Here is a 26,986-nt window from a genome sequence, read left to right as displayed (position 1 = left end):
AGGGGAAGCAATTAGAATGTCTCAGAGGAAGGTCAGTTAAAGAGACCACAGTAAAACTTAGGAGATGCCAAATGTCCAGACCACAAGACAGATATTTGCTGATAGTGTGTATTTTCAAGCATGCTATGTGAAGGAGATAGAATCTGTAACACATGAAGGTGAAACTGTTAGTACAATGATAAATTTTACTGAGTATATAATTAATAAAATAATTTGGGATATTATCTACTTATTGGAGGAAGAGCTAAGGAGACCTTCTAAAGAATCTTTACAGGTTTTGTTATAAGAGTTGAAAAGATTGTTGATTTATGTCATTGTTTTTAATAACATTATGCTAGGCCTTTAGAGTTTTGGCTTTTTTTCACTGGCCAGCATAAGTTCAGAATCATCTATTGTGTCTCCACTATTACTTTATTATATAGAATTTTAAGAATTTGACGTAATGATTATTTTAAATTTTGCCCAGTAAAATGAAATACAATTGCACGACTGGCTGGACCATGTACCTGAGTTCTATAGAAGCATAATGTAACTGTTAATAGCTATTTGTTAACATTAGATTCCTGTACAAGGAACAAATGCCTGTGACTTTTGTAAAAGAAGTAAGTTATATTCAGCCTGTGAATAAAAATTCAGAAAAGTAAAGGAATCCTATTAAGTTATTTTTATAAGATTGTTCCACAATTTTTTACAGACACTGTTTGGATATTCTGAATAATCATCCAAAGCTGTGAGTTTCAGAACAGAGTATTAGGTAGCTGTCCTTAATCAGGGAACATGGGTGGTTACAGTATAAACCACGAAATAGGCTTTTTGCCATGAGGAGATATTGAAAGCAAGGTGAAGATCTTGGCCAATTGAACTACTATGCAGGTCCCACAACAGTTGTGTGATATAGGCTTAGGTAACTTTCCTGGTTCACAGAATACTGATACAACATTATGAAAAACATTGAAAGCAGAGCAATTGACATGTGCTTCTCTCTTGTTTACACATTTAGAATGTGAGTATAAACTGTATCAGCTTCTATTGGGAAAGATAATTCCTCCCTCCCCGGGTATGTGAGGAATTTTGAGTAAATCTTCTTCCATGTAGATAAGGTAGAGATTTTCCTGATATGGCCACCATAGCTGGAGCTGGTCAGGCCTACACAGCTGTAGACAGGACAGTAGAATTCTGACAGGTCTTATTTTCCAATGCATTTTTGTCCTGTAATGAGGCTAGCATACAATTTACTCTGGCAGGGATGTGTCCTATCCAAGATAAAGTGTGCACTTGATCTTTGGGATATCCTGGTATGCAAATGTATTTGTAAATTTAACCCATTTTATTCAAGCATTTCATTTTTTTTTTTTTTTTTTTTGTATTTTGAGACAGGGTTTCTCTGTACAGTTTTGGTGCTTGTCCTGTAGACCAGCCTGGACAAAAACTCACAGAGATCCTCCTAGCTCTGGCTCCTGAGTGCTGGGATTAAAGGTGTGCGCCACTGCTGCCAGGCAAGCATTTGACTTTTTATAAACACTTTTCATACAGGTCTTGAATATTATTATTATTATTTATTTTTTTTTTTTTTGGTTTTTCGAGACAGGGTTCCTCTGTGTAGCTTTGTGCTTTCCTGGAAAAATTTGGTAGCCAGCTGTCAACTACAAAGATCACTCTCTGCTCCGAGTGCTGGGATTAAAGGCGTGCGCTGCCGCCACCGCCGCCGCCGCCGCCGCCGCCACCACCACCACCACCCGGCAAATATTATTTTATGTTAAATAAACTTTAAGTTTATTTTAAGCTAGTTTTGAATTACTTTTACATCATACACAGAATACTATATAATGGGTGGTTTAAATTGGTCACTCCCTCTTTCTGTAAACAAATTACCATTGTTCTTAGCATGGCTATAAACATAGTTCGAAGCACATCAAATAATTTGAACATTTATGTGGTGATTGACCATTTAATTTTTATGTCTTAATTACCTTAGGTTAACTTGTTTCAATAAAATTTAAACTCTCATGAAATTGATTTTATAATATTATCCTTATGACAATTTTGAACTTCACAATGTATAGTGTTTGAACTGAACTCTTTTATTAACAAAATAAACTTTAAAATATAAATACAGTCTCTTGACAGCCAGTAACCTCATTTTACTGTTCTCTTTAAGCACACTTTTATAAAATAACAGTTCTCTATATGACTAGGTTTTTTTCAAACATTTTAAGCCTAATAAAGTTACCAAAGACATATGTTATTTGATCTATATAAATTAATTCAGGTGTTGGTACTATGGACAGTCTTTTATAACCTTAATTATTAATAAATACTAATCATCAGTCATATCACTCTTAAATCCTATTTTCCATAAATATTGTGTAACTAACTCAGATCATCTGGAACTTGACTATAATTTTCATGGCTTTGTCTTCCTTGGTCATGTTTTCATTCATAAGACAAAAATCATGAGACAAGACTCAATTCTTATACAAAACATTTGATACTTCAATAATTATAAACATATCTTTTATTTTTATCTGGTTAAATATTTTCTATGCTTAAACACTCATATCTCCTTATTGTTTCTTCTTATTTCTCTCATCAAGAGTTCGATCCAAGTTACAATCTAGTGTGGTGTTAAATTAAGATTACCTGTACAGGGGTGTGAGGAGGGAGGAGGGGGTGTTTTGTGGATAGTATGTGGAGTGAGTAGAAAATTTCTTAATAAAGAAAAAAGAAAAAAAAAAGATTACCTGTACATAGACTTTTGAGTATTAATCCCTGTGTTTATAAGTTTTAAGCAAAATCTTTCTCTGTTTGGAATTTCACAGTTTTTTTTTTTAAAATCCAGGCACACAACTTACAGATCCTGCAAGAAAGACACCTTACATTTCAGCAATAGAGCCAAAGATATCCATGGGGAAACATATTTTAAACCAAACCTAGTAAAGGGGAAGAATGTAGAGAGCTAAACACCTATAATTATATTTAGCTATGTTTTTCTATAAAAATTTCTTGCTCAAAAATTTAAATGCCATGATACATAATAGTGACAAATAAATTTACCATTCTTTTTGTAAGAACTTTTCCCTCATTGAAGTGTTAGGCAGTATGTGGCATTGGGGCAACAAGAATAGAGACACTAGGCCTGGTTTGAACATTTGAAACTTCAAAGCACAGCCCCAGTTTGCTGCCTCCCAATGTCCTCTAACAAGGCCACACCTCCTAATAAGTGGTACTAGTTAGAAACCAAGCCTTCAAATCTATGAGTCTATGGGGGACATTCTTATTCAAACTGTGATAGTATCTTAGAACAGTATATTTCTAAGTGCTTGTAATTGTTTCTTTGAAGTGCAAAGTCACAGGAACTATAATTATACTGAGAGCAGTGTAATTTTCATTGAAGTAGATTGCAAAGTAGGCATAACACAGTCTTTATTTCATTATCCTTGGGAACTCACACATGTGCATGCTTAAAAACCCGTTGACTCCTAGAAACACTCCATATGGACAAGTTTGCCAATATCCTATCAAAGCTTAGAATGGAAATCAATTTAAAGGTCACATTGGACATTTTAATTTAATTTTAGTTATTCTTTGGAATTATATGTATATAATAGATCTTTATCATATCTACCCATTCTCTACCCACCAACCCATCCATGATGCCCATATTAAATTGCAATTCCAATGTCGTGTCATTCTTCTATAATAATTTATTTATTTATCTTTCAAAACCAATGTTCAATTAGTGCTTCACATATATGTGTATAGTATGAGTACCCAGAAAAGAACATTCAGCATTTTCAACAAGGTAGGGGAAAGAGAAGGGAACAGAGGTAGTGTAGAGAGAAAACACAAGGACTGAGGGACAAATTATTAATTGGAATCTAGAAAAGTTCTCAAAGTCTGTGTTAGGAGTAAACAACATGGATGGCAGGTGATCACTCTTACCCTGTAACTGAGTGGTAGTTTAAATGCATTTCTGCATGTCATGATATTTAATTATTTTTTCCTTCTTTCTCTGAGAATCTGGTCACTAGCAAGATTTGCTCCATGTGAATATCTAGATGGATCACATTCATGTTGTGGGGATTGACAGTCAACTAGAAACCTGAAGGGTGAGTTCACAGAATATTTAATATTTAGAGTGTCCAATAATAACTTTCATCACAAATAGTAGATGAATTAATTTTGTAAAGTCATGGAAATTTCATTTAATTATTATCTTTAAGAAATGAGCAAGATGTTATATCTGATTTTCTATGTTTTTTCTAAAGAAATGGCATCTTACACATATACATAGTTAATTCCACAAATAATGTCATCCAGATATGCATCTGTCTAATTTGAATAATATGTTATCCTGACAGTACTTTTCCTGTGAGGGTCCATGTATTTATTGCCATGCATTAGAAAAAACAAACCAAACAAAACAGACCACAATTTCATTGGTGTTCTTCTGGATATCCTGAAATAAAACATGTTTGAAATCTGCAATATGTGTAAAAAAATAACAATTTTTAGGGAAGAATATGAGACTTGCTCAAAAAGTGCAGTATCACCTATGGATCATTTCCACACAGAAAATGATATTTAGTGAAACCATGGGCATGAGGGATGGAATTCTCTCACATAATATGATCAGAATTTAGCAATGATACTGATTTACTATATCTGCTGCAATTTAACTCTCTAGTCACATGAATGGGTTTTCCAAATATATATATGTACATATATATAAATGTGATGTGTATAAATTTGAAAACCATTATATATTAAGAAACCTTTATGTGATGATATTGAGTAGTTCATTTTTGTCATTAGATTAATGTGAATGAAATATTGTCAATTGATTTACACAATTTTTTTAAAACATTTTCAATATTATTACATATGCCATAGTTTGCTCAGCTGATACAGAGGCCATAGAAGAGTACTGCTTACTGGCCTATTCCCCATGAGTTGCATAGTCACATTCTTAAAAAACCTAGGATCACCAGAAATGGGGTGGCACCACACACAATAGACTGGGTACTCCCCCATCAATCAATAATTAAGAAAACGCCCCATGGGACTTCTACAGCATTTTTTTAAAAATTTATTTATTTATTTATTTGTTTATTTATTTTTTGTTTTTTGAGACAGAGTTTCTCCATGTAGTTTTGGTGTGTTCCCTGGAACTCACTCTGTAGATCAGGCTGGCCTCAAACTCACAGAGATCCACCTGTTTCTGCCTCCCGATTGCTGGGATTAAAGGCATGCTCCACCACTATCTGGCCTACAGCAAAATCTTATGGTGACATTTTCAATTAAGGTTCCCATTTTCCTGACAGCCTTTGTCAAGGTGAAAGTAAACTAGATAGCACATGGATGGTAATGTTGGGCCAGTGACAGGGACTCTAACTCTGCTACACAATGATAAATCCCAGTCACTCTCTATGAGTCTCATACCTTCAATACCAGAACTACCTGAGTGACAAGTATATTTCCAAGGTCAGCTGCTAGTATCAGTTCCAACCTTGGCTGCCTAGGGAACACAGCTTCTGTGTACTAAATCTCAGGATACACTTACTTGAAGACATCACCTCAATGATGCTGGTCTCTTCTTAATCATAGATGATTCTTCAGCCCCATCTGACCAGCATCCATTGTACCAGCAATGCAAAGACTTTTTTCAAGGCAGGGTTTCTCCATTTAGCCCTTGATATCATGGGACTCATTTTGTAGACCAGGCTAACCTCAAACTCAGAGATACCTCTGCATCTGATTCCCAAGTACCAGGATTAAAGGCATTTACCACCACTGCTAAGCTTGAATATATACCTAGACTGACCTTGAACTTATGATCTGGCTTCCTCCACGTCTTTAAGTAAATCCCACGAGTTTGTGCCCAACAACTGGTACAATGCCAAGTTTTCACTTTATTTTCATTGGTTCTGATCTGTGGTTAGCCATAGGTGATTCTTCAGTTTCAGCTGACCAGACACCACAGATTCTTTACACAAATGACCTTATAGAATTTTTGCTTCCATATGAATTTGCACAAGTCATAGCTCCAGTATCTGCATTATTTTCAAGATTTTATCTTCTAAGCTAGAGAAGAGCTCACTGAACTCTCAACACTCAATAAATTTTCTAGTTCAGAAGAGCTTCAGGGGTCAATTTAAAGATATATGGTCTTTGATTACTCTTTAAATTATCAACACATTTTGTTTTATGATATACTTTTTCATTTTATTTTTAAATTTTTGAGATTATAATATAGTTGCATCATTTCTCCCTTTCATTTGTTCTCTCAAAATTCTCTCATATAACCTCCTTGTTCACTTCTTTTTTCAGTTTATTCTCTCATGCAATATGTCCTGACTGCAGACTCCCCTCCCTCTTCACCTCTCAATTCTCCCCACCTCCCTTCTCCCCCAGATCCACTGCTCCTCCATTTTCTTTCAGAAAAGAACCTCCCTCCCCATGATATTAACCATACTTGACATATTAAGACACAATGTGCTTAGACACATACCCTCATATCAAGGCTGGACAAGGCAACCCAGTAGGAGACAATAGATCCCATGAGCAGTCAAAAGAGTCAGACACCCTCACTCCCACTGTTAGGAGTCCAACAAAATCCCTAAGCTAAAGAACCACATCATGAATGCAGAGGGCCTGGTACAGACCCAGGTGGGCTCCATGGCTGCTGCTTCAGTCTGTGAGAGCCCCTGTGACCCCTTCTTAGCTGATTCTGTGGGTCATGTTGTCCTGGTATGCTCGACCTCTCAGATTCCCACACTCCTTCCTTCTCTTCTGCAGAGTTCCCTGAGCTCCACCTAATGTTTGACTCTAAGTCTCTATATTAGCTGCCATCAGCTGCTGGAAGAAGCCTCTCTGATCATGATTTGCGTAGGCACTGATCTTCAGGTTAGACCAGTCATTGGTCGGCCACTCCCCGAAGGTCTGAGCTGCCTTTCCCCTACCACACCTTGCAGACAGGTCAGGTCACAGTCATAAGTTCTGTGGCTGGGTTGGTGTACCAGTCCCACCACTAGGAGCCGTGCCTGCTTACAGAAGTTGATTATTTCAGGCTCCATATCTTCCATTGCTAGGAGCCCTTACTCGAGTCAATGTGGATGTGGAAAGGAGTGATCAGTTGGGGGAGGGAGGAATGGAGGAAGAGAGTACAAGGAGAGACAACAGAATTAGGTAGACATTTAGGGGTGTTATGGAAATCTAGTGCAATAGAAGCTTCCTGGAACCGATAAAGTTGATCCTTGTTCACATTCAAATTCATGCCTTCTTTTGTAGATGTAACCAACTGTCTTAGTAAATAAGAAACACAGAACAAATGTGAAAGAGAAAGCCAAGAGGTCAGAGCTAAAACCTTACCCTTCCTCCTGCGGTGATCCTACCTCTCCGAAAGAGAGCTAATTCCTGTGTGTTTGTCTTTAGATAGTCTTTCTGTTTGGCCTTCTCATTGGTTGTAAACCCAAACATGTGACTGCCTCATCACTGCTTGTAAGTACAGCCCTCCAGGTCTTAAAGGCATATGTCTCCAATGCTGGCTGTATCCCTGAACACACAGAGACTTACCTAGCCTACCATGTGCTGTGATTAAAGGCATGCACCACCACCGCCATGCTCTTGCTATGGCTCTAATAGCTCTGACCCCTGGGCAACTTTATTTATTAACATACAATTAGAATCACATTTCAGTACAAATAAAATGCCACCATATTCTTTTTCACTACTTGTTCTCACACACACACACACACACACACACACACACACACACTCCTAAATACTTAAATACAAACATCAATTATGTTTTCCATGTCAGTTAAAAATCAAATTTTCCTGTGATATCCACTTGTCCTAGAACTTTGGAGAAACATTTTACCAATTTTGATAATTTGTAATATGAGTTAAGTGAAAATTCATATATGGTATTTTTGAGCCCTGAACTTATCTCAAGTAATTTTGTATTTGTGTGTGCATGCGTGTGTGCGTGCTTTTGTGTGTGTGTGTGTGTGTGTGTGTGTGTGTGTGTGTTTGGTGTTACACTGTTATGCACTTTGAAACCAGATCAGTGCCTAGTCCATTTAGCATCAGAGAGGCTGCCTGTGCCAGCAGATGGGAGTAGGTGTAAAGACCCACAGCCAAATATTATGCAGAGAGTCTAGGATTCCATTGACTCCTTGCTCTCAGAGCTCTAGGAACCCCACAGAAGAGGAGAACAAAAGATTTTAGAATCAGATTGGATGGAGGACACCAGGAGAATGTAGCCCACTGAATCAGTAAGTAGGTCTGATATGGGCTTCAGAGACAGAAGTGGCAAACACGGGGCCTTCAAGGGTCTGCACTTGGTTGTCTGAGTATATGTTATGGGCGTTAGTTGGTGTTTTTGTTGGACTCTTAACAGTGAGAGTGGGTGTGTCTCTGACCATCTTGCCTGCTCTTGGGACTCCTTTCCTTCTATTATGTAGCCTTGTCCACCCTCAATGTGAGGGGATTTTTGCGTTGTTTGATCATAAATGTTTGTCCTGTGTGGTTGTTTTCTTTTGGAGTGCTGCTCTTTTCTGAAGAAAAACAGAGGGGGATTGGATATGGGGGAAAGGAGATGTTGATGGGGAGGGTTCTGGGAAAAGAGGTAACTCTGGTAGGGATGTATGGTATGAGAGAAGAATCTATTTTCAATATAAAAAAAGTAAATATGAATGGAGTGTTTTGATTTTATTCTTACTTTCAGAATAATTTCATTGATACTGGATTTCTTGTGGTTCTACGTAAATTTTACAATTATTTTGATCATTAGCATAAAATAATAACATATATGGGAACCTGGATAGCCACTGCACCCAATCTCTACCTTCCTTGTGAATACTGCATTCATAAAAATGTTAAGACTTCTTGTCTAGGTATTTGGGACATTCTAAACCTTATAATGATCTTACTAATCATATGAAAATGATTTACTCCCTAAGTGTATATATTTTATAATAACTCACTTTTTATTTCTAAATATTTGTTTTACTTTTATGATGTTGTTGCAGGGTCTCACCATACTACTCATGACAATCTCTGACTCAGGCCCTGAGGAGGTGCTTCTCCCCTGTCTCCTGTGGCGCTTTCACTGAAGATGCAGACCCCACACCTAGCTGGTGGTATTGTAAATGCAGGGGTTTTTGGCCTTTCATTTTCTAGTGTTAGTTTCTTGTATGTAAACTCAGTTGAAATTTTATATTTTCATATAATTTCAGATTGCTGGCTATATTTTATTTTTATTTTTTTGTAATTGATAACATTTAATGATATATATGCTTCATGTCAGATTCCAGTCAATGTGTATACTCAATATTTTGTCCAATCAACAAAGCCATGACTTTGAAGATTTCATGATAGTATGGCAAGGCTTTGTGAAAATGATACAATCAGTATAATGATACATAGCTTTATTTTTTGTTGCTCTCAACACACATTTTAAATTTTGTATTTATTTTGATTATTAAAGTAATCATATAAAACAATAGTTGTCTACATGAGGTTTACATAGTACTTCATTTTGGTTGACGCTCCTCCCCCTTCTCCCCACAATCTCTCTGTTCCCCTCCCTGCTATGCTCGTCCATCTTCAGTGCTCCTCACTTCCACTTTACTCTGCTGTCTTCCATGAACACAGTAGAAGGCCCAGAGATAAAGACACAGCAATATGAACTCCTAATTTTTGACAAAGGTGTCAAAAATATGTGCTGGAAAACAGATAGTTTATTTAACAAGTGGTGCTAACAAAATTGCTTATCTACCTGCAGAAGAATAAAATTAGACCCATATCTCTCACCCCTCACAAAAATCAGTTAAAAACAGGTCAAATATTTATTTCAAAACCGGAAACAGTGAAGTTGTTACAGGAAGAAACACTAAGGACGTAGTACAGACACCAACATCCTGGAGAGAATCCTGACAGCACAGGAAACAGCTCCAAGACCTGACAGTTGGGGTTAGACGAAATTAAAATGCTTCTCCATAACCAATGAAACTGTCAAAAAAATTAACAGACTGTCTATAGAATAGGAGTAAAATCTTCGGCTGGCTATATTTTAAAAATCTGGATTTTTTTTGCATTTCATGTTATCTTTTTTCCAACTAGAATTAGTTTTTCTTCCTTGTCATAAGTAAAAGACAGCGTATTGACCTACTGGGTTTTTTTTCTCCAATAATTTGACCAAGATCAATGTCAAATAAATATTCAGTGAAGTGGCATCCACCTGTATCTTCTGGTTTATAATGTTATGAAAATACTGAGCCTTTTTAGAATTCTAGGTATTTCCTTCCATTTGAATCCATGAAATGTCAGTTCTATACATGACCTGATTTTGATGTTTTTCCTTTTATTTAGCATTCTTAATAAATATATTTTCATGAATTCACATAATGAGTTTTAGTCATTTTCATCTCAATTCTCCTATCTCATTCTACTCTTTTTTTCTGTGAAATAAGTACATTTTAAGTCTGTTTACTATTTTTGTTATTTTGAAAAAAAAGAGAATTTTGTACAAGACTGGAGTCATTACATAATTTTGGCATCTCTGTCTGTCCAAGTCATTCGGTGTACTTATCTCTTCATTCTCAAAATCATGACCTCTTCATCACCAGTTCTCAACCTGTGTGTCATGGCACTTGTAGCTAGAGTTTTCCTGCCTGGCCCACAGTCAGGACAAATCTCTGTCACCTGCCAGTTCCACAGCTGCTCAGACCCAACCAAGTAAACACAGAGACTTATATTGCTTACAAACTGTATGGCTGTGCCAGGCTTCTTGCTAATTGTTCTTATAGCCTAAATTAATCTATTTTCATAAATCTATACCTTGCCACGTGGCTCGAGGCTTACTGGCATCTTCACATGCTGCTTGTCATGGTGGCAGCTGGCAGTGATTCCCTCTGCCTTCCTGTTTTCTCTGTTCTCCTCTCTGTTTGTCCCGCCTATGCTTCCTGCCTGGCCACTGGCCAATCAGTGTTTTTATTTATTGACCAATAAGAGCAATTTGACATACAGACCCATCCCACAGCAGGCACTTGTGATGATCAAATGACCCTTTTACTGGGGTCTCCTAATATCATTGGTAAACATAGAATTCTTGATGTAAATTATAAGTATTTTAAACTAGGGAGCTACCCACTTGTAAAATGTTTTTCATGAAGATACAAGTTTCAATACTTAGTAGTTACTAAAGCAAACAGACACCGAGGGTGTGATGGTGTGCCACTGTCTTTCCAGAATTCATCTGCCAATCTAAGAAGCTGCTGAACTCTAGGATCAGTGACAGATACTGTCTCAAAAAAGTAGAACTAGATTGATGAAAAGATCTGATGTTGTTCTTGCATCCATACACGTGCACATATTTCAACATTCACACATACCCATGATCACATACACAATGCTATTAATTGTTTTTTTTGTTACCTGGTTTCATTTTCCTAATCTATGTTTAACTATATACCATATACAAGTGTCTTTATTGATATTAACTTGTCATATGTTTTGAAACAGATCAAAAGTTCAGGTCTTCCATTATTACTTGTCATTTTCTGACTATTGTGTTAATGTTGGATATACTATGACAGTTCTTTGTAAAGTTTATATGAGTTTGGCCCTAGAACAAAAAGTAAGATGCTTTGTCTTTGGATGGGGAAACCCTTAGTCTCCAATAGCTTTGATAATACCTGGCTTCTTAAAGTCTATGAATTGCAACATTAACACTGTATTGGTGTTATTAATAATCATAAGTGCATGTTTGTAACTTTAAGTATTCTTATATTCACTTATCCCTGTGTTTACCATTTAAGGAATGTGAGGCTTTTCTGATACAGAGTCTGACTGCTGCTCAGTAAAGTTGCAACACAAGCACTAAAGCCATGCTTCCTCTCAGCATCCTGAGAAGCTCACACTGGAGACCACTGCTCTCAGCTTATGGTATTGTAAAATCAATTTCTTTCCAATTTTGTTTTTTATTATTGATTACTTATATAAATAATTAGATTTAATTTTATATTTTGTTATGCTTACAGTTTGTAGATATTATTAGACATTAGTACATTTTTGGCTTACTTAATACTTTTCAGTGCATAAAAATTCACAAAAATTATAGATTATATTATATTATTTACCTTAAGCACCAGACATCTAGTTCTCATTTTCTCCAGTAAGTCTTTTGAAGAGGAACTCTATTACAATGAAAAAGGGAGAAGGTAATGGTGCTTATTATTGGTTACTGTTCAAACCTGCAGAAGTACCATCCTTTAAGGATATGAACATGTGCTCCTTCCATACATAATATATCATATTTCTATACATTGGAGGTTTTCATTTTGATTACTAACTTGTATTCTGTTCTATTTATATCCTTTATGCATGTAGATCTGCCCTTTCAGGGTTTTGATGAGTTTGGTACCAAATATACCCTAAGAATGATTTTGAAAGTGTCACTTTATATGTGTATTGTTTCTCAGGTATTTGTTCAGTAAGGAGCCTCAGTTCTTTAAATATCTGCCATTTTACATGAGGGAAATTTTCATGAATTGTCAGGAAATGAAACATAGCAACAATCATATGAGCTTGGAAGGGGATCCAGATTAGCTGAGCCTAATTTATTTTCCTCATCCTAGACCATGAGATAAATCCATATGAGTGACCATTGGATGATGTATATGTATATTTTGAGCATTGAAAACACTTGTTTGTTATGGAAACATTATATACCTCGCCTTAAGTATAATGTGATATCCTTGTAAGGTGTAAAAAAGAGAAAAGAGTGTACATCATGACGTATACTATGTAGATTCCTAGAACTGTCAACAATGGTGTTTACATTAACACATTATGTTTGTATGGAGTTCACAAATACAAAGCTAAATTAGCTGGGAAACACAGGTACTGATTCTCACACCTTGACATTGTAAGAACCTACAAAATAACATCAAACTATTATTGTCCTAAGTCCATTTTATTTAGTGGTATCTTCTTTCAGAAGTGCATAGAATAACTTTATGCATGAGATGCTAATTGGATGTGTTGAAAGTGAAAATGAGTGTAGCTTTCATGATTATCCATCATGTCAAATCCAGGTGCCCCTGCTCAGTAAGTCACTCACCTACTCTGAACTCTTTTTTCCTATTTTTTTCTTTCACATCATACCTTCAGTTTACCATTGCTTGTATGTAAAGTGCATAAACATGAAGACAAAATTATTTCAACAGATTTTAACCATTAATAATTTAGAGTTCCTTACACACAAATGGGTTAATCCAAATGCATGAGAAGAGACATAATCCCCCCACTTGTAGTAACCTAGGATTCACAAAATAGGATAAAGATTCTACACCTGAGCTGGAAAATACAGAATCACTTAGTAGCAAGGACTGCCATATCATCCCACACGTCTCTCTCTTTACACTCATTGCTCTGCCAAGTAGCATTTGAAACTGTATTTCTTGTAAAGCCTTTGACATATACCCCATCCTCCAAAGTTAGCCATAAAACTGCCACATTTCGCCAAATGATATAATATTTATCCAGATCACATTCCTATTTTACATGAGAAAACCTGGTTCTATGTCCTTGGGTGGAAGATATAAGAAGCCATATCAACTTCCTCACTTCTGTGCTTTGTATAATGTCTATTAATTGCTTCTATCTTGTGTATTTGGAATTCAGAAGTTCCATCTTGCCTCTAAGGTCATCCATACATCATTCTCAATAACGGAAACAAATGTGTTCACCTCGTTGTCATAGGACTTTACTTAAGTCTTGTAACAATCCTATAATTTCATTTGTAATATTTTCTCAGTTTTGTGGCTACCATATCGTATATCATTATGATTACAATATGGATTTTTTTTTTGCTCTGCAGATGCTACACAGAAAAACATGTGCTGTCATCTGCATCACAGAGTGAAGAGACATAAATGGGGTCAGTAAATAAGGTTAGAGAACTTAAATCTTACACAAACCAACCCTACTGTGACATCCTGGGCACAGAGGACACAATGATAAGCTTCCAGTTAGATCACAGTTATATCTCATTGATAGCATGAGCTGTATGAACTGCTGCAGCTCTGTATAAACCTACCTAGGAGACACGTTTACAAAGGGTTTTCAAATACCAAATTGTTACCAATATGCCATTACAGTAATCCTTTCTGAGAACAAGTTATGAACAAACAACTTGCACAGTGTGGTTTCACTAGATTGCATAGATCCAAGCATCTAACAGATCATATGTCAAAAGTATAAAAACTAGATTTGTATTTTCATCAGCTTTTGGAGGAAAAATAATGCATCCCATTTAATCAGCATTCTAAATCTTTTTTATTAAGAAATTTTTTATTCATTTTACACATAATCCATAGATCCACCTTTCTGCCCTCCTCACACCTCCCAGGCTTCCCCCCAGTCAATCACCCATTCCCTCCTCTGAAAATGTAAGGCCTCCCATGGGGAATCAGCAATGTAAATCTTGAGCAAAAGATTTTCATTCACTGTTTTAATTGAGAAACAAGAGTTCTTTCATGTTTCTAAGACAGGATGCTTTGCCTTCTGTTTTTACAGAAGACAATGTGATCTGTATGATCATTATTCCTGAGCCTGCACAGAACACATTGAACAAGGCAGCATTATGCACAATGAAATTTACAGTGGTGTTTCATAATTCCAGTGTAGTGCAGAATTTCTTTCCTTTTGTCTAGTTCCTTACAAGGTTGATACTCCTGCATGCTTACTCAGCTACTAGTGATTTTTCTTTATTCTTCCCCAGTAAATATTCCATGTATAGCATCTTAGTTGTTCATATATATTATAAATTTTACCCATTATTAATGTTTTCATATATTATATTTTAATTAAAAATATCCCTCCCCCTACTCCATCCTGATCCTTCCTATCTCATTACCCACCCAATTTAATGTTCTTTCCTGTCTCTCTCTCTCTGTAGTTCTCTTTTTCTATGAAAAAAATGAAAACAAAAAAATTAACAAAATAAATACCATAACAAAACACACACAAGAACAAGCAAGAAATGAATAAAAAAGGATTCCATTTTATGTTGCCCCATAGTCCCTGGGCATGGAGTCAGCCCTGGACTGTAGTTGATATTCTCAGTGACCCCATTTGAGAAATCTGATTTTCTCTTTCCCAACAGATGTAAATTGCAAATATATCCCTAAAGTAGGAATCTGTGTCCATACCCTTTGTCATTCTTGGGTTTGTATGTGGTTAGAATTATGGACATTTTGTTCATACCTATTACTGTAGAAACTTCCTAAAATATGTTCATATATGATAGTAATTTTTTATAATAATAAAGAATATTATTTTTGAAGGCAATAAAATAATTGTTGACACAGAAAAGCATTAGTTCCCTTTTATATTCTTCTTATTTGCAAACTGAAGCAACAAAATAAAAGGTCCATTCATAAAAACACAAAAGTATATTTTTATTTACTTTTATTACTATTTTTATTATGCTGTTGTTCCTAATTTTTGTAGTGCTGGGGGACTGAATACACTAGTTGAAACACTGCACACTAGGAAAGAGTTCTACTACTGAATTATACCCTAATCCCAAAGTGAGTGTGCATGAGGCAGGGAGGGCTGGAGGTCACTGGGTATGATAGTAATTTTAATGCAATCGCCATCTGTAAAGGTGACAATTTCCCAGATGGGCATGCTACCAAGTAAACCTCCAGTAGTGTTGTCAGAATTTTTTCTGTGTCCTGCCTGGCCCACAGGACAAATCTCTTTCATCTACCAGCCCCGCAGTAGCACAGACGCAAGTAAACACACAGAGGTTTATATGAACTACATACTATATGGCTGTTAGCTCAGGCTTATTGCCAACTAGCTCTTACACTTAAATTGACCCATAATTCTTACTTATGTTTAGCCATGTGGCTTGGTACCTTTTCTCAGTTCTGCCTTCACATCTTGCTTCCTCTGTGTCTGGCTGGTGACTCCTGACTCATCCCTTCCTCTTCCCAGAATTCTCCTCGTCTGCTTACCCTGCCTATACTTCCTTCCTGGCTACTGTACAATCAGCATTTTATTTATTTATCAATCAATCAGAGCAACACAATTTCACAGTATACAGAGCAACATACCACAGCACAGTAGTAGGAATGGGTTAAATGACCTAGTTTGTTAGGTTCCTGGCCACAGATTTCCCATACACCTCATTCTCAAATATAAATTAATATTACTAAAGCTACTGCTTACACCAACAATGTGATGCAAAGGTTCTCTTGCTAAAAATACTTCCTTATATCATCAAACATTGAGAATTTCATTTTGTGTTCAAGTAGATACTTCACCCCTACTAACTTGGTTTCATGTTGCTGGGAACTATGCATTCAACTGAAGGATTGAAGTTTTCAGCAATATTAAACTTGATAATGTTTTTAATTGTTTCAAGCCTCAACCAATAACTCATTATGAAACGCGTAGAGGTTATTTATTCATTTCTTAGTATACTAAGTTGTGATCGTGGACCATTTTAATCCTGATTGCCTGTCCTTTAAAAGAGTAGTTCTCTCACAGGAGGGTCAATTTATATTCAGATTATCATTTGCTCCTTGTAGGGTTTCTGTTCTATTCATTATCCCACTTTTTCCATTTTCTAGGATCCATGGCAAGGAAGGAACATGAGGTCAGAACTGTTTGATCAACTGAAAAAAAAGGTACTCAAATATAAACAATACTGGAAGTATTTTTCTCTTAAAATCTTAGACCAAGGAGAGAATCTCACTTAACTAGTAATGCACAATTAAGATGATAGAGCATACCTAGACAAGCTCATTTACATGCTGGAATACCAAAGCCTGACTAGTGTCCATAGCATTCTTAGACACTTCCCTTTCAACGTGCTTTTGGTAAAAGCATGAATGTTTTCATGTGGTCATACTGTAAGACTCATTTGATGAGTTTTTATGTACAGACCCAAGAGGTGGTAGACCTAGAGTCTCAATTCTGCAACTCAAGGGTGGTATTTGACTTTCTTTAAGGAGGTGGTCACTCAAGAGTAGTCTCAAAGAATGGATGATGTGATGGACCATGTGGAGGAAGATAGAGGAGCCAGAGAAATGACTTGTGAGTATGCTGTAATCATTTCACAATAAAGGGTAAGTTTTTATCCAAATAATATGGAAACAACACAAAATTGTGATCATTGGTGATAACACAATTTATAATTATAACTATCCATTATTAATTGAAGTATCTAACCAAAAAGCATTAGTTAAACTGTGTTATATTATGGATATTTCACTGGTCCATTTTTAATTAATATAGAGTAGAATGTAATACCTGGGATTCCATTCTTTACTCATGAAATGTGAACTTATGGATGGAAATGTATTCATATATTCACAAAGTAAGAGGGTTCACAGTTATGTTAATATCCTATTCCCCAAAGAACAGTTTTTCATTTGTATCAAACTAAGTTAAGTCTGTAGCATCTACACATTATTATTTTATTCAGACCTAACAACATATCAGCATACGTGCACTGCCTTGTCTCTTTCTAAATCTGACCCGAGATCTGGAAGAAAAAGAAAAAGAGAAAACTAGATCACCATTGATTCTCTTACATCTTCTGTATCTTCATATCTCATATCACCTATGAAGAATATTTCTTTTTATAGCCATTTCCTCTGAAATGAGACATTCACACCTGTAAGGAAGAGGAATGCTCTTAACATTTAGACATAGTTTTGAATCATATCCCTTAACAGAACATAATGATGGGGCATTTTTGGTACCTTTTTATAGGGTCAATAAGCATGTCATAAATTAAGTGCTGTATTAGGTTGTCTGCATATATTCATACATATGTAATATTTATTTTTTGTGTGTAATGTTAAAATCATGTTAGAACATTTTAACCACCCATTCATGTGTTTCATTTTCATAATATGTTCTCATTTTTTCTTTTCTTCATTGGTGTGTATTACAGATAATTTTGGGTGGTCTTCATATATTATTTCTATTGGTCACACTGACAATATTGTCTGTTATTGCAGTCATGGTATCTTTCAATCTAAAGGATCTGGAGGCAAATTAGTAGTTCAGCATTTGCTTCATATGTACAAAAGATTATTATTAAGTCCATAAATGCTAATGGGACATTTGGATTGGTCTATTTAAATTTTTTCTTTTATTTTGTGTTCATAATAGTTACATAATTTATCCATTTCATTTTCTTTTTCCAATCACTCTCATATATTCTAACTTATATTTTTGAAATTCAGGGACCATTTGTTCATTCCTTGTTATTACCTGGACATGTGCACGCATGTGCGCACGCACGTGCGCTCGCGCACACACACACACACACACACACACACACACACACACACACACATATCCCAAAATATAACCTCATAAGATTTTTATTTCTCACAGCAATTTCCTTGTTCCTTTTTCTATTTCAGTCTTTCTGAGATTTCTATTATAATGTTCCCTAAGCCTTAGGTGAAGTAATATTTTGCAGATTTATACAATGTGGCTATGTTCCACAACTTTCCATTTTGATTGGTCTCCCACTGTTTCACAGTGAAGTTTATTTTTTGATGGTTGAAAGTTCACATATATGTAGGTATAAGGAAAACTATAGATTGATGTTAGGGATTATGCTCATATATTAAAACTGTAAATTTTCATGGTTTGTCCTCTAAGAGCAGTGACTTTATTAGTACTCAGTAGTCCCAGTACTAAACATCAATTTCTTCAAGCTGAATGTGCCTTAAGTCCTATTAAAGAGCTCTTGGTACGTATGTATGTATGTATGTATGTATGTATACATGCATACATATTGCTAAATATGTGTGGTTAGTGTTAAAGTCATTGCTGGACTCTTAGGTTTATTGTGCCATGCTGGTGGTGGTTGTGGTTTTAGGTGTCACAGCTGATTGCTTCCTTCCTTTAAAAGGTTGCATGGCATTTTCTAGTATCATGAAATCTAGACCTCAGAGAGGAGTTATTGAAGGCGGTTTTACCTCAGGGACCTCTAGGCCCTGTATCTGAAGTATATGTTGTCGTCAACAATAGATACTTTCAAACTTTGGGGGATAATTATAGGCATTAGAAATAGGCTGTATGTTTTGGGAGTCTCTTGGACAGACCTGAATGATACTTTTATACATTGTTTTGGGGGTTTGTTTGGTGGAAACAGCATTGTCAGTTCAGATGAGAGAAGTTCAGATGAGAGAAGACCATATCTCTCTCTTTCATATATATATATATATATATATATATATATATATATATGTATATATATATATATGTGTGTGTGTGTGTGTGTGTGTGTGTGTGTGTGTGTGTATCCATATAATAGTTTTTAAATAGTTGGTAATGTGATTCCTCATGACTTTGCAGACATCCCTATTGTTATTTTGCCCTCCATCTGTATTTATCTACCTTCTCCCTACACAAGAGTCTGCCTTTTATGATTTTCTTGATCACATCCCTTATATTTGTGGTTTTATATGAAATATTTTGATTTCTGAAAGAGAAGGCTATTTTCTGAGATCCTTGGAATTTTCATTGCCATATTTGTAAAATACAAAACAATGAAGGTAACAGACAGAGAAAGTGGGAATAAAGAAAAAGGCAGTGATAGGATGTAAAGAAGGAAAGTAATGACATGCCAATAGAGGTGTGGGGATATTAGGAAGTATTACAATCACAATGGGATGAATTAGAGTGGGGAGGCGAGTGAAGTGTTTCCTAGTATATACTTATTTCATTATAGTAGTTTAATTGTGCTTTGTTTTATAATTTTGAAAACCTATTTACATTACTTCAAACTATACTAATTTTCTCAACTAATCATATTGACAAACTATATGCAATGCAGAATGGCATTCCTGTTGAATAGTAGAACCCTGTTCACACATATCACTGATTTACAAATGAAAGAATATTGGAGATTACTGGAAAGCTGAATGAATGTAGATGAGGAATTTGACAAGGCTTGGATAATGTGTGAGAAGGAATATACAGATGGGCCATGCATGTGGCTCTTGTTCCATACATGTGTGTAGTTCATAGGGAAGCAGCACAGACACTTTCCCTTTCCTGAGATTTCAGTTCTATATCCAAAAACCTAAAATTAACACTAGAGGAGCATCTCAGAAGGCAATGTCAGAGACAGGGTGGAAGAAAATTAGTTACCTGTCAGGAGTAGAGGGGAGGATTTTTTTAATCCAATTGGTTATTTTAGTTTAAAAAATGCAGGGCTGGGGAGAGTGTTCAGTTATCCATAGGCTCGACTTATAGTTATGATCACACATGGTTTATTTCTAGATTCCTATTAAAAAGAGGCATAGTGGTGTTTGCAAGCCATCCTGGAACTTCAGGTTTAGAGACAGAAGGGCCGTTGAATCTTGCTGGCCAGTCAGCCTAGAAAACATGGTGAAATTCAGTCCAGTGTTAAATGTTATCTCAAAAAAGCAAGAGATAGTAGACTTTCATGCTGAGACAGTATTTGCTGGACATTTCAGCACATTTGAACACATAAACTCCAAATAGCTGGGGCTACATGTACAGTTTCTCATGCTAGAACAAGCCATCCAAATCTCAGCAAACTCAGGGGCATATTGTTGAAGCTAAACACATCCTAGAAGCAAGAGTGGCATTTGATTGACTGCAGGAGGAGAGTCAGATTATTCAGAGATACTTTCCATGACAGGCTATTCATGCTCTCGTAGGTGGTCACCCATCTATGTACACAAAGACAGCACTGAATAGACAGATTGTCTATTAAAGACACAAGACTATGAAGTTAGAATGGATCATTAGTGGATATTTGGGAAGAATGAAAGTCTAGGAAATTGAGGGTGGAATTTCCCAAGATATTACGTGTGCATATTCATATAAAATAGTTTTGAAAGGTTTAAGTTACTTAAGAAACAATTCCAGGAGTCCTCCTATTATTCCCATGGGCAAGCAGGTTATGTGCTCCCTACAATAAAATTAATACACTGTTATTTCCCACAAACAAATGGTGAAAGCATGAGTAGATTTTGACAATTTTTCTTTTAAATATGTAACTCTTAAATTATTTTTTACCACTATGAAACTAGAATTTACTCTATGATATTTGGGTTTATTGCTTGACCAGGATTAGGACCTACCTTTTCTGTGGATAATCAAAGCAGTTTCTCTTTAGTGAGCTATAGTAGACATGAAGACACAATATAGTGTGATGGATCATCATATAATCACAACATTCAACGAAACGGACATGGGGGGATTGGAAAGAGTCAACAGCAGGCTATATTTGACAACCTATAGTCACAATCAGAAGGCTCCAGGCAGAAATGGAGATTTTCTTGTATGTTGCCAGGATGAAGGCCTGGACAACCAGATAAAGGCTCAAGCTTTTATACTCCAGTAGTTACAGTAATATTCCATTTTAATAGTTCAATTACCAGATGAGTTTTTAACAGAAACAGTTTTAAGCTTAATTTAAAATTTAAATATAAACTTGCTTTAATATTTTGTTATCTTAGAGCAGTAAATTACTAAGCTCTCATAATTGTTTCTGTAAAATGGGAAGTCAAAGGAAATGACTGGTTACACTAATAATAATGAAGTGTTGTTGACAGAGATTTAAAAGTAATAATAGACCTGTCTAAATGTAATTATGCCTGGGTATTAAACATGTGCTTGCTTAAAAGCCCATGAGCTTCTACAGATACACTGTGGGGATCATAGGTTTCTGACATTCTATCATGGGTGAAAAGTGCAATCAATCAAAAGATTGTCTGAGACTTACTATTATTTTAATTTTATTTGACTTATTCTTTGAAATTTTCATATATGTATCTAATAGAGCTTTATCATACCCACCATCACTCCACCAATCTGAAATTCAACTTCACATCTTCGTTCCATCATAATTTACTTATTTATCCTTCAAAACCAATGATTTCAGTTAGTACTTCCCATGTGAATGCATGAGGTGTGTACCAGCCCAACAGCATTCAACAATTTCAACAAGGAGTGATAAAGACAACATGACAGTAGGGTTGAGAAAAAAACACAAGCACTGAGGAACTAATTATTTATTGAAATCTAGAAAAGTTCACAAAGCACGCCTTATTTGATGGGTTTGGCTTAAGGAATATGGAGTCCAGGAGGTTACTGTTCCTCTGTAGCTGAGTGGTGAATCATTTGCCTTTCTTCATGGACCATGAGGTGAGAGAGACTCAGGGGTGACACTTACCTCTTATGTCTGTCTCTCTTCCCCATAGAATCTGGTCAGGAGGGAAGTTTGATTCCTGTTGATATCTGGATTGATCATATTGATGGCCATGAAACAACAGTGACCTAGAAACCTAAAGGGTGAGTTCACTTCTTATTTCATGATAATATAAAGTCATATGATATAGAGCATAAAGTTGTAAGCACTCAATATATATGGTTGTTGTTTAAAGTTTTCAATAATACATCTTGATACTAAATGTAGATGAATTAATTTGGTGAAATTGTTGAAATTTTATGAATATTTTTTCTTTAAGAATGGCACCAGATGCTCTAGGTGACTTCCTGGTATTTCATAAGAAATGCTATCTCACAGACAAAAATAATTAATACTACTAATAATAGGGTCCAGAGGGTCCCTCTCAAGTCTTCCTTAGATTCCTTCAGCAACAAAACACATTTAAAGCTGCAATAGACATAAATACAAATTTTATGGGAGATTGTGAGACTTTCTTAATAAATGTTATATCATCCCTGCAGCAGATCCACACAGAAGATCACATTAGGGATACTTGTATAGTCAGAAGTTTTCCTAATTCCTGTCAGGTCCACAGCTGCTCAGACTTAAGTAAACACACAGAGGTTTATATTAATTAAAACTGCTCGGCCATTTAGCTCTTGCACTTAAACTCAGCCCATTTCTGTTAATCTATATGTCACCATGTGTTCTGTGGCTTTACCTGTGTGCCATTACATGTTCCCTGAATGGCAGGCGGGCATCTCCTGACTCAGCCTTCTTGTTCCCAGAAATCTTCTTGTCTGCTTATTCTGCCTATACTGCCTGCCTTGCTACTGGTCAATTAGCATCTTATTAAACCAGTGTACAAAAGCATTATCACACAGCATTTCCCCTTTACTGTTTAAATAAAAAGGAAACTTTTAACTTTAACATAGTAAAATTATATATAACAATACAGTTATCAAGGAATAATTATAATTGCAATGTCGAGTCTATTTGTATTTGGCAAAATTAAAGAAAATGTTCTTTGTGAGTCTAAAGTTTCATATCTACCTTATATCTTATCATAACAAAGGAAAATTTTAACTATCTAGTCTTCAACTACAACAAAGACCTCAGAAGGTTATATTACATAAGTAAACAAGAAGTGCATTTTAAGCAACTTTCAAATCTAGAAGGACAAAGACAGCTGGCTGTCTGGATAGTCATCCAAAGTTCTTCTGCAACCTTGAGACATCCATCTTTAGTCCATAGGCCTAGTCTCTGTCACTTTTCTCTGTGTCCTGTAGAATGTCTGGCAGTTTCTTCTGTGAAGCAGGAACCTGAAGGACTATCTTGCTTTGCAAAGTTCAGTGGTCAAATTCCTATGAGTCCTGCATGTCCAGTCCATACAGCACTTTGTCAAGCAGTCCAGATAAGAAAAGTTTCTTGCCCAAATGGCTATTTTTGCCAAGAAGAATATAAACTCCATATGGAGTGTCTTTGATGCCCATCCTCCTCTCAAGTAAATCAATCCTGCCAGGAGCAGATGTGTCTCACTGTCGAGAAAGTCTAAGTTTTTAAAACATTTTAAATGCCATATTCTGTAGGTCTTTGAAGTGTTTGAAGATTATCTAGCTAATTGAATTATATATATATATGTATATCGAGAAAAGTTAACATGACTATAAGTTTTAAGATCATAGAAGAGTAATTATTAATCTATATTTATTAATTATTCATTATAATTTAAATGAGTTAAACAAACATAATACCTTAAACAAGAGAAGAAATATATATATATATATATATATATTATAACAAAATTAACCTTACATTTTTATCAATAAACTAAAATCTGTAACAATGTAAAACATTTTAAACAAGTTGCTCTTTAAAAGTAGGTTCATCAATCCACCCTTTTATCCTTTCATATCTATATCCTGTATTTCCATATCATACCTTTCCATGAACAGTGAAGCCCCCAGGGAAATCAGAAGCTAATCGACAGTAGAGGTGGAGCTAGCACTCTTCAGAGGGAACTAAGGATGAGGAAAGTTATGTATGATGCCCAGTTGCTTGTGTTCATAGTGCTATGATCACAGCAAGTGTTTTAAAACTGTCATGGGCATTTACTGGCTTTGGTGAGCTTTATGTTCAGCAAGATATTTAAAAGATTGAAAGTCCTTTACATTGTTAAGTGAGAAAGACCATGTAAAGAGTGTCTATAGAGTGATATTGCATCTTGGAGGATACAGAAGAATGTATAAGCAGAGGGAGAGGTGTATTTTGTGCACTAGAAGGAAAGTTGTCAAGATTTGTGTTGAGGCAGAGTTCCTAAGGAAAAATACTGAAACAAAGCATAATTTTGTGGTAAAGAACTGGAAGACTTTAAATTCTCGTTAGAACTTCACTGATAAAATTCTATAATAAAGCCATGTAACTCAAGATAATTAAGTCTATTCTTCATGTATGGAATTATGCTTCCTGATTAATATGTTTTTCCTTCTCTTTTATGAAAGGTATGCTGCTAAGAGGAGGATTTGTACATTCTAGGCTTTCAACCGCAGTCAGGTATGTTGGATGAAGAGTCAACAGATTCTACCACAGCCACATTGCCAACCCTTAGGCTCTCTGATGACTCAAGTCATACTAAAAATGTTTAGTGTTTTATTTTATTTTTGTGTGTGTGTAAGTAATGATGATATGTTAGTGAGAATGCAGTCTTAATGTGATTATTCTTATGTACTCATACAAGTGCTTGCCTAAAAATGTCAATCCTTACTATCTATGAGGAGGGGATGGGGGTGAGATGGGAACAGGTGGGGGGAGCAGGAGAAGGGGAGGGAGAGCAAACAGGAGTTGGTATGTAAAAGTAGAAAAAAGTTTTAATTAAAAATAATAAAAATCATATCCCATCAGGTCCTTTCAGAGACTCCATTTTTTTTTTGAGACAGGTTTTCTCTGTGTTGTTTTGGTGCCTGTCCTGGATCTTGCTCTGTAGACCAGGTTGGCTTCAAACTCACAGAGATCTATCTGGCTCTGCCTCCCAAGTTCTGGAATTAAAGGCAGGTGCCACCTCCTCCTGGCCCAGAGACTCCATTTTTATAACAACCTGCTGTATGACATTTATAGGTTAGAAAGGTATTGGTTCTGGATCATGTGGAAATTCTAAAGAAATGCTGCAGCACCAATTCATGAGATCAGTACAAAGCATGGCAGTGTGGAGAGATGGTGGACATAGTGATGGGAAAACTTTTCATGGAGTTGGGTCTGAATTAGAGAATGTATGGTTTATTGATATTTTTCTTCATTTAATAATGGTATTATGTTTACTGAAAAAGTGTGTAATTATATAACTATTGAAGTGTTAAAATTTATTATGGATGGGCAGTGGTGGCTCACTCCTTTAATCACAGCATTTTTGAGACAGAGGCAGGCAGATCTCTGAGTTTGAGGCCAGCCTGGTCTACAGAATGAGTTCAGGAAGAGCCAAGGCTACAAAGAGAAATCCTATCTTGAAATCTGCTCTCCTTATAAATGAGCAAAAAAAACCCCACCCTATTATGTCATATTTTAAGGGCTGTTATTAATTTTTACAAAAAATGAGTTTAGTATTGAATTATATATTGTGACAGAAGAATTAATATTAGAAAATAATACTGATAGTTTGTCGACATATGTGACCATTTTACTGAATACTCACATCATTCAGACCTCAAATTATACCAAGAATCAGCCACTCTTACCATTTCATTACCTAATTCTCAACCTGAGATGAGTTAAGTAATAAGTGAATAGAGGAGCATTGGATGTTTTAGTTCTGTCCCCATGGTCTTTCCTTACATCACCCAGCTTAGTGCATTTTCTCTGTTGTGAATCTGCTTTCTATAAATTAAAGAATTTCCTTTTGGGAGGGTATTTCTTAGACGAGGGTCACTGCATTCACTTACACTATTAAAGAAGCTCATGAACTTAGTAGTTTGAAAAGGCTTCTTAATTTTGCCTCACTTGTATCCATAGTAAATAATTATTGTGGTAGTGGGGTCTTTCCAGTGGAGCTGTTGGCTGTCATGGTATAGAAGGTCTGGCTCTGTACGAGTCCCAAGTTATTGGTGCTGCTGGGTTGACCTTATGGTGAGGCGTGTGCCTGAATTCCATCTGTCACCCCAATAAGCTCACTGCTTTACCATACAGAAGTTTAGAGCAATTTTCTTTTAATTTTATGGATGCCCTGTCCTGGATGAATGGACCTTTCTTCATGTCTCTCTAGGGAAAGATAAATTGCAAGAAAGTATATCAAGGTGCAGTTTATTTTTTTATATATTTTAAAAATTTATTTCTTTAATTTTTGAGATAATAATATAATTATATAACAATATCTATACTATTATATAAATGACAATATAATTATATATTTACACTTACCCTTATGTTTTCTTCCTCTGTATCTCCTATACATACCCCCATTCACTCTTGCAAATTCATGCCATTTTAAAACATTATTTGAAGTTACATGCACATAACTATATATATGTACATATATATTTCTAAATAAAATATATATCCTGCTAGGTCTGTCTAATATTACTCTTTTATGTTTTCAGGGCTGACCAGTTAGTATGTCATAACTATTTGTGTGTGTGCTTGTTTGGGTAAATTTTTTTTCATTTTTAAATCTTCTGAATGAGATATATTTTCTCCACTATCTTTTGTTTTACTTCATATGAAAGAAAAGGTTTTAGGGTTTTG

At 35.6% G+C, this 26,986-nt stretch overlaps 1 long non-coding RNA gene across 1 annotated transcript; it reads left to right on the top strand.

The window, feature by feature from the left end:
• Nucleotides 1–17,030: 17,030 nt before the first annotated feature.
• On the top strand, nt 17,031–25,027 carry LOC119086537. The gene is made up of 3 exons (XR_005089854.1): nt 17,031–17,118; nt 22,287–22,377; nt 24,757–25,027. It is a non-coding gene; the product is annotated as an uncharacterized LOC119086537 (long non-coding RNA).
• The last annotated feature ends 1,959 nt before the right edge of the window (nt 25,028–26,986 follow it).

The sequence above is a fragment of the Peromyscus leucopus genome, chromosome 1 (assembly GCF_004664715.2).
Source record: "Peromyscus leucopus breed LL Stock chromosome 1, UCI_PerLeu_2.1, whole genome shotgun sequence".
NCBI lineage: Eukaryota > Metazoa > Chordata > Mammalia > Rodentia > Cricetidae > Peromyscus > Peromyscus leucopus.
This window is presented reverse-complemented; position numbering and strand designations above follow the sequence as displayed.